The sequence below is a fragment of the Numida meleagris genome, chromosome 2, assembly GCF_002078875.1.
Source record: "Numida meleagris isolate 19003 breed g44 Domestic line chromosome 2, NumMel1.0, whole genome shotgun sequence".
Lineage (NCBI taxonomy): Eukaryota > Metazoa > Chordata > Aves > Galliformes > Numididae > Numida > Numida meleagris.
This window is the reverse complement of record NC_034410.1, coordinates 82970607-82979067: the sequence shown is the minus strand read 5'-3', so window position 1 is coordinate 82979067 and position 8461 is coordinate 82970607. Positions and strand designations below refer to the sequence as shown.

Below are 8461 nucleotides of genomic sequence, written 5' to 3'. Positions count from 1 at the left end.
CAGGCAGAGGAACCACACCTGCAGTGGGGAGGCAGGAGCGCTCACAGCTTGTTCAAGGCCAGTGCCTGCCCAGATGGCCAAAGGGAAGCATACTGATGTCTTCTTGAGTTGAATTGTCTGTCCAAATTTTCTGCCTGTCATATCAAGAATTTTCCTCAAATAAGGCTTTTTAATTTTTTTTTTAATCCCTTTTCCTTGAGCTACTTCAGGGTATGCGCACAGGCTCATTTGTTTTTATTACGTTGCTGGTTGTCTTCAAATTTCTTTCAATATTTCTTTTTCCAGGTGGAAGTGCTAGATTACTAAAACCAAGGCTGTTGTTTTTATGCCAGCAGTTCTTGGCTGAATATTCTTTATTCTGACAGATGTAGAAACCTCTGTTTTTAAAGTATTCAAGGCTAAGCACTTCAGATGTGTGACTCTTAGACGTCCACTCTAAAACTTACATTGAAAATTTGAGGAGTGCTTGTTGTTCAACTGGAAGAGCACTTTTCTAGGGCCTGGCTTTGAAAAGAAAAAGTGTGAATGCACTGTGGTAAATAGAAATAACTCTGCATGTAGAGAAATGCATCTGAGCCACTGTGTTTCAAAAATAGCTGCTACTCACCTTTTCTATTCCTCTGAAGAGACTCAAGATGCAGTAAGTTGTGTAAGTTGATTAATTAGTAAATGTGCAAGTTACTACAGTTTTCATACTGAGAAGTTGCTAGGAATGCTTGAAGATGACAAAAGATTATAACAGAAGTGACCACAAGGTAATCATTCAATAACCCGTTCTGTTTGAAACAAGGAACAGTTTTAATGGTTGTTATTAAGTAGCTGACTGATAGAACCACATTTCCTGTCAAGATGTAGAAACTGATGAAGAGAAGTTTTCTCGTCCATTTTATAACATTTACACAATACTAGCAAAATGTCTGTGGCATTAAGTTAAGTATTCCCCAACTCTGTTGCCTGTGTTTGGATAAGTAGGTTAGAAACCATCCTCTTTGGTGATGCAGAGGAGCCTCTGCAGATTGAAAACACTCCAGTCTAAGTTCTCAACTCCCATGATCCAGAAAAATTCTAACTCTTCAGATGTTGCACCTTTGGGAATATAATTTCAGCTTTTACCCCTGTGTCTCCAGATTGCTTTTGGTGCTGATCCAGACTAGGCTAGTCCCAAAAAGATTATTGCAACATAGTTTGGTCTAAAGCACATAAATTTTGCTGTGCTTTAGTCTAAAGCAAAGACTTTTTGCTTCAGTTAAGCAAAGATAATAGCACCCTCAATACATGCACTTGTCCTGAACTGATTTCCTTAGGGAGGTTCTGCTGTGAAATGGGGGAGTGAGGAGGCTGACAGGCTGCCACCTTTACAGATGGGCCCCTCAGAGAGAACTTCCATGCGTTTGATGGCACAGCATGCAAGGTCAACTTTGCTTCAATGTGTATCTGAAATCCCTTTGCAAATACATGTCTTTGCTCATGGTTGGCTGGAATTCCCTGGTGGAAATGATTTCTCTTCCCTTCTGATGCCATTAACTATCCTCAGAGGGAAATAAAAAAAAATGAAAAGAAAGTGTGGGCAAGCTGCCCTTCCTATGCCTTGGCTATGAATTCTTAGGCACGGGGTACCTGTAATGCAGATATGCTGCAAAACCCCTGAGAACTGCCTTTTAGTTGCGGACAGATCCTGGGATTCAGGGGATCACCTGCTGGAGGATGCCAGCAGATCTTGCTCGTCCCTCTGCACTACTGATACTCTGATAAAATATCTCACTTCTTGGGCTGTTCAATGGTGGATGCTCACAGACAGCTGATTCAGCTGATGCTAGTGGTCTGTTCTGCTGGTCTTGGGTGCTGGCAGTGCTCAGCACACACAGCAGTACTGGGGTTCAGCCCTTTTGTCTCAAGCGCTCAGCCTTGAGCCTCTGAATTTTTCACCTTCAGCTCTCAAGAGCTGGGCTTTCACTTATCTAATCTTGAGCTTGTTTTCTGAAACTTACCTCTGTTGAAAAAATGGCTTTTTTGTTAGGCTCTTGTTTGATCTGTTTTGCACTGCCTTGGGAGTGCCTGGGTCAGTCCTGTGTTTCTACACATTACTTTAGTGTAGGCCTTGTTGCTGTACACTAATTGCTATAGATGATTTGTTCTGGAGGAGCAGGTGGCTCCAGGTCTTACAAAATTTAAATCTTGCAACTTACTTGGCTTGCCCTCCTGAGGATTGAATCATAGGGAAGAGTTACAGTAAATTTGGAGCGGAAGTCCGGCCTGTGCCACGTGTCTGCACTGGTACACTCCTAAATCCCATTTCAGATGGAAAACATGTATAAAATAAGGGGGGGCGGGGGAGAAAGCAAACAATTTCTCAGCTGTATATTAACCTCGGAACAGTTTACTTACACATGTAATAGCTTGGGACTTGACTGTGCTACAGTCATTGAACTCCATCTTAGGGATGAAATGAAAGTTGTTTTTATGAAAAATTCCTTTGACCCATCTGCAGGCGCAGTCACTGCTGGCGTTTTTATCTTGTCTTCACATCCTGCTGAGATAGCAATGCTGAAGCCAGGATTTGTTGGAATGAAAGGATTTGCTGTCTATTTTGTCACTGTAAATGGGTCGTGCAAAGGAAACATTTGAGGATGGTGACTCCAGAAATTCATCCCAGCATTAGTTTCTAAAGCTGGACTGCCAGACATCTCTTAAAATCATCTCTTGCAGCCTTTGGAGATGTCACAAAGCAAGGAGAGCAAGCAGACAGCCAACTCCAAACTTCTGCAAGCTTTGTTAACAACGCATCCTTATTTTCTGTAAACTTTTGTCTAAATTCTTCTAAGAACTTTGCAAGTAGCAAACAATTCATAAACTTTTTAGTATTATATAATAAGGTGAGCTGGATGTATCTGCTGCTGGTTCTGCTCTCAGCTGCATGGACCATGGGAATAAATTAAACCTGTTTTGAAGAACACACACCCCTAGCCCTTATGTGTACAGAAGAGGTTTTTAAATACAAAGTATGTGTTAAGCATTACCAGAAAGCACAAGAGGCGAAGAGTAGCATGGCATTCATAGGGTGTGAGACTTCCCTTTCCTAACAGCCAAGGAATGCAAGTGAATCAATGTTCCTTAGCATTAGAATTAACTAGTGCTGACAGCTGAAGCTAAAGTAAAATTATCACCTACCACTGGAATATCTGAGATCTTAAAACATGATGTGCCTTGTCTTCTTCAGAGTCATCTCTATCTATCAAGGGTTTTAAGGAACTGAGCTTTTTCATAAAGAGTTGGGCACATCTATTGCTCCTCCCCAGTAGCTGGAATGTATCATCATTTACTAGGTGATGGCCAGTTCTGCAGCTTGTACAAACTAATGCTAACTGCTTTATTACTGGTGAATATTGGACCTTAACTTTTAAGGACCCAGCAGCTAGTGCTGCCAGGGGGGTAACCTACCCTGGGCAGTGGGCTCTACTCTTATGACCTCCCCATTTCTATGCCTCAGCTGTTGCACTGTGCCATAGAAATAACCTTAACAGCAGAAATGCTCTTTATCCAGACACCAAAGCCTGATCAGGTGATAAATGCAAGCCTGCTGTGATCCCATGTTAATAACAGCAGCCAGCTGTATTACTCTCAGCTGTTTCAGGAGAGTGAGCCAAACCAGCCATACAGGTGAGGGTGCAGAGCTGGCAGAGGGAATCGATCCTAGTGAATACAAGGTCGATCAAACTGCTTCTAAAAACCAACTCTTTCGATGATGTGAAACATGGATTTCCTGAAATATGAAAGGAATGATTTGTTCTACCGTTGCTAATGGCTGAAGGCAAATACTCACGAGACTGAATTAATAAAACTACTACTACCTTCATACTGCTGCAGCTGAAGGCTCTCCTGGGAGCGCACTGACTCATAAGAATGTTGCTCATCCTTTTCAGCCCATCCAGGAGAACAACATGTGCAGAGGTATGACACACTGCATTTCAATCGCAAGTAATTGGGGGTTGTACAATTGTCTCAAATATTAACCTCCGTGTCAGGAACAAATTGATATGCTGATCAGTGCCAGTATTTTGAATGTGAATGTTTGCATAGTCAAGCAGGCAGTTTAATTTTCCAGGAATTTTCATTTTCTCATTTTATTTCTCAACTTTTAAAAATAAAATGTCGTCAGTTGAGCTGAGGGAGGCACCTGGAATGATGGAATTGGTAGCTGAGCCAAAAATTTAAAGGGGAAATTAGTTCTGTTGTACCCACTCTCCCTCTTGTTTAAATTTAAAATAAGGAAGAAAAAGAAAAGATAGCAAGTAGAAGCAAGGCCTTTTAGTTGAAACCCACTCTGTGAAGTTTGGGTATTCTTACGCTATTTTGTGGCTCCAGTTTCTGAGTTAAAATAACATTAAAAATGTTATTTGGAGATGAAAATACAAAAGGACTCAATCAAACTATTTTATTGAAAAAGCCAAGATGTAAGGTTGTAACTCTTATGAATCCTTTCTCTCTCCTCTCATTTTTGATAGAGGGTCTTCACTTGATTTTTCTATTTATTCCTGGCTTGGTTTAGAGTAGATTTCTGATTGATTTTATTTTATGACATCATGCCACCGGTGCCTAGTGACAAAGAAGGATCCATTTTCATAACTCTCAGATGAATTTTCTAGCAACTCACCTTTCTGCTGTCTAGTTAATTGAAATTTCCTTCCTTTGATTCACTGTTTTTAAGGGCAAAAGCAGAGAGCATCTTCTGGGGTCAGTTCTGAGAAAAAGGTGTTGTAGTCACTGTCCAGGAGATTTTTTTTCTAAAGATGTCTCCTGATCATTTTCAAAGCATAGCTGTGATTTTCTGTTTGGTCTAATCAGCTGTTTTTTCATTGGTTTGATTAATGCAATTTAAACACAAATAGCAGTGTATAAACTATAAATATGGAATTTCAATATAGTAAAATTTCCCCTTTTATCTCCATTCTTTTTGCTTCTCCTAAAGCAAAAACAGGGGAAAAAAAAAAGTATCTAGTAACGTACATTAGAAAATTGAATATCTTCCTTTTTTTCTTTTTTTCCAGCTGCGTGACCACAGCTTGTCCTTTCTGTGACAGTATCTTTCACAAAGAGATGTAATTCCTCAGGCAACCAGGTCAAGTAGAGGACTTCCTTGTGCAAAATCTACTTAGCATCATTGCTTGGAAATATGCTGAAATTGCAGTTAATGCACCCTTTGATATATTTTCAAGCAGTTGTACTATTGCTTCTCACTGTGTACCTCCACAGACTCTTGACGTGCAAAAATAGATAAAATCATAGATAAAGAAATTTGAACTTTTTGCTGTCTGGTAATATGTGGCTTGGAAAAAGATGAGGCTTTTATTAATGTCTGTGTGCATGGGAAATATTTATCAGCAGGTTTTTTAGTTACAGACATGCTTTTTTCTTTTTTTTTTTTTTTTTTTTTTAGCAGAGCTTTTTGCCTCAGGACATGTGCAAAACAGCCCAATACCAAGGTATTTGCATGGTATTTTCTCATCTTCTGCAAGACAGGACAAGGATTGTTTCCATTGGCCTTAAACAAAATCCAGAAAACGTTCTCCAGACATGCTTCACAGAATTGTGGAAGAACACAGGAATAGGTCAAAGCTCAGAAGAGGGTAGAACAGCTCAGAAGATGTTTCAAAATGCTGCAGCGCCATAGCACTGACCTTCTGAGATAGAGGTTTTCATGTCTGCCTTGAAATTAGTCCTAGCTCAGGGTTCTACCTCATCAACTGCTGCATCTACACAGTCAGCTGCTGAAATGTGCTAAAATATTCTTTTTATATTCTTAAATATATCTGAATATATCCATATATCTAAATTCAAATGTATCACCTTCAAAATACCATTGTTAGATCCTTGCCCCTCCTTTGAGCTTGATTCTCAAAAGTTTTCTCTTTTTTTTTTTTTAAAAAAAAAAGAAAACAGAAAATACTCTTATTTGGATGGAAGAATTTAGGATGTAACATAATGTAAATATGATGGATGTGACATCACCCACTGTTTCCCTCAAATTTTCAACTGATACTTCCCAGTGATGAGAACTACACGATGATGTTCACTGTCCACTCCGATTCTCAGTTTCTGGGTGTCAGTTTTGGGTCAAGTGCTCCTTTGGTAACCCATGTTTAGCTGTATTTTTATCATTAACCCAATGTCAGGAGAGTGCAAGTCTCAGCTGAAAACTCGCTTTCACCTCTGCCCACAAGAGAAACTGAAAACAGCACAATACAAATACATTGTTATTACTGTTTGACGTAGAAATTGTGTCATAAGCCATGAGGGTTTCTTTGAACCTTGTCCTGAAATTAAAGATACTTATGTAGCCAGAACAGAAGTTATAATTTTCACTCCTGTGTACTACTCCCCAGAGTGCAATGAGATGCTGTCTATTACAGTGCTAAAAGTGAGATTATCATCAGGCCCAGGTGGTCATACTTGCTTGACTTGGGCCAGTAGGGACAGCAAACCTCATAATGAAAACACACGCAACTCTTGTACTGATGCAAAAGTATCCCTCTAGAGACCTGAAAGGAAAGTCTAGCGCTGAGCTAATCCAGCGTGCTCTGGTTAATAGGGTAGACCCTATCAGGTGGCTCAGAAGCAATGACATCCATGTGCTTTAGGGTCACTTCTCTCCTGGCAGGTCTTTTAACAGCCACTACGACACCCATGCTGCGTGGCATTGCTGTAGCCTGGGAAATATTTCTGGATCTGACCTACTTCCGCACTGCCTTCATGGGACCCCTTCCCAATCCACGTGACCTGCATTTGGACAGTATGTCCTGGAAGATGCCACGCTGTGCTGGAAAGCCCAACATAGCTTCAGGCTGCTGACGGGCAGCCCTGAGCTGTGCAGGACACAGGGGTGCCCACAAAACTCCGAGTTGCCCTTAAGCAGCACTGATGGAGGCTGTGTGGTCCCCTTGCTCTAAGCAGCTTTCACATTCACACATCTTATTGATGGGGGGTTGTGTTTAACACCTTGCCCTAGACAGCTGCATGCACTTTTTTTTTTTTTAACAAGTAGTAGGAAAAAAAGAGGAAATATTTCACTGCTGTTTCACTTTTTTTGACAGCACTTGTTATGTTGAGAAGACTCTGCAAATGAGTACTGCTTTAATGTGAACTCCTAACTTTTTCCCTGGGGGCAATAACTCTTGTTTTGAAGATACTTTGTAGTCTTTTTTTTTTTTTTCTCAATACTTTTTGTCTAATGAAATCCAGTATATCCTGTCTTCATTTTCTTGATTGCCACTTCCCCTTCACTGCTGTCCTCTTAGGAGAGAATAAGGAGGGAACAGACTGAGATAGAGGAAAAGAGAAATAAAAGTCTCTCCCAGGGATAAGTTTCGCATTTTGAAATTGGTACATTTGGAAACCTTCAAAAAGAAAATGTTAAAGTATGTGATTTCCCACATCCCTTCTTCTGGCAGTCTCTAATGATGTGTTTTCAATAGCATTTTAAATTCAACCTATAGTATATAGCAAAAAGCTAATTATCATTCTGTGGTTTTAAATTGCTTCCCAGAAAGATCCAGGGGGGAATTCGAGGCATATCATGCTTGTCTGATTAGGGGTGAGTGGAGGACAGCAACTGGATTTTGCAGCAGCTCCTTCTGTTTTCAGCTGGTTTTGCATGAGGATGTTTCTAAAAATCTGAACTATAGAGGGGGATGGAAAGGTATTCATCTTTGGTGTGTTCTGAGTCGGATGCAGATTTTGACCCTGAATCACTGTGAGTAACGTGGTTCAGATACTTGAGCTCAGATACCTCCATCATCCTTTCCTTTAAGAACATGGCACCCTGATGGCAGGCTAAATGTCAGCGGCTTTGGCCAGTGCCTTATACCATGGAGACTAGCTTTTGTAACTGCAGTGGTTTTTTTAAAGCACATTTATTAAACAGCTGTAATAAGCTTGCATTCATAAAGATTGTAGGTGGATGCAGAGAAGACAAGATAAACAATGTTCACTTCTGTACTACTTGTGCATGTGTGTGTATAAAACAAGCCAAGAAATACTGGCAATTCTCTGTATTCACTCATAGATGGCACTAGAAATTCTTGGAATTCCTTTCTTTACAAAGTAAGCAAAATCATTTTTACTTTTCTACCAATAGGTGGAACTATCAATGTCTGCGTTACTTACGGCCTGATGAAAGGAGTAACGCTTTCCTTGTCCTAGCTCCATTTAATTAAAAAGCAAAATGCGAACAAATTATCCCCTGAATCCCCATTTCCCACCAATACCTCTCAAAGAGCAATCCTCTCAGCTAAAATAACAGTACTGAGTTTATTTCAACCATGCAAGCTAGCAGAGGGAGAAGAAGGAACCGATATGGTCTAGAAGGCAGGAGGCTGGTATCCTCCCTTTCCCACCTGAGCAAGCTGGAGGCCCAAACAGCTTATCCTTAGCTCTCACTTTTGTAAATTGAGCCTTCCATTTGAAA

At 40.4% G+C, this 8461-nt stretch overlaps 1 long non-coding RNA gene across 1 annotated transcript; it reads left to right on the top strand.

The window, feature by feature from the left end:
• On the top strand, nt 3580–5303 carry LOC110395173. Its single transcript, XR_002436210.1, has 2 exons — nt 3580–3948; nt 5046–5303. It is a non-coding gene; the product is annotated as an uncharacterized LOC110395173 (long non-coding RNA).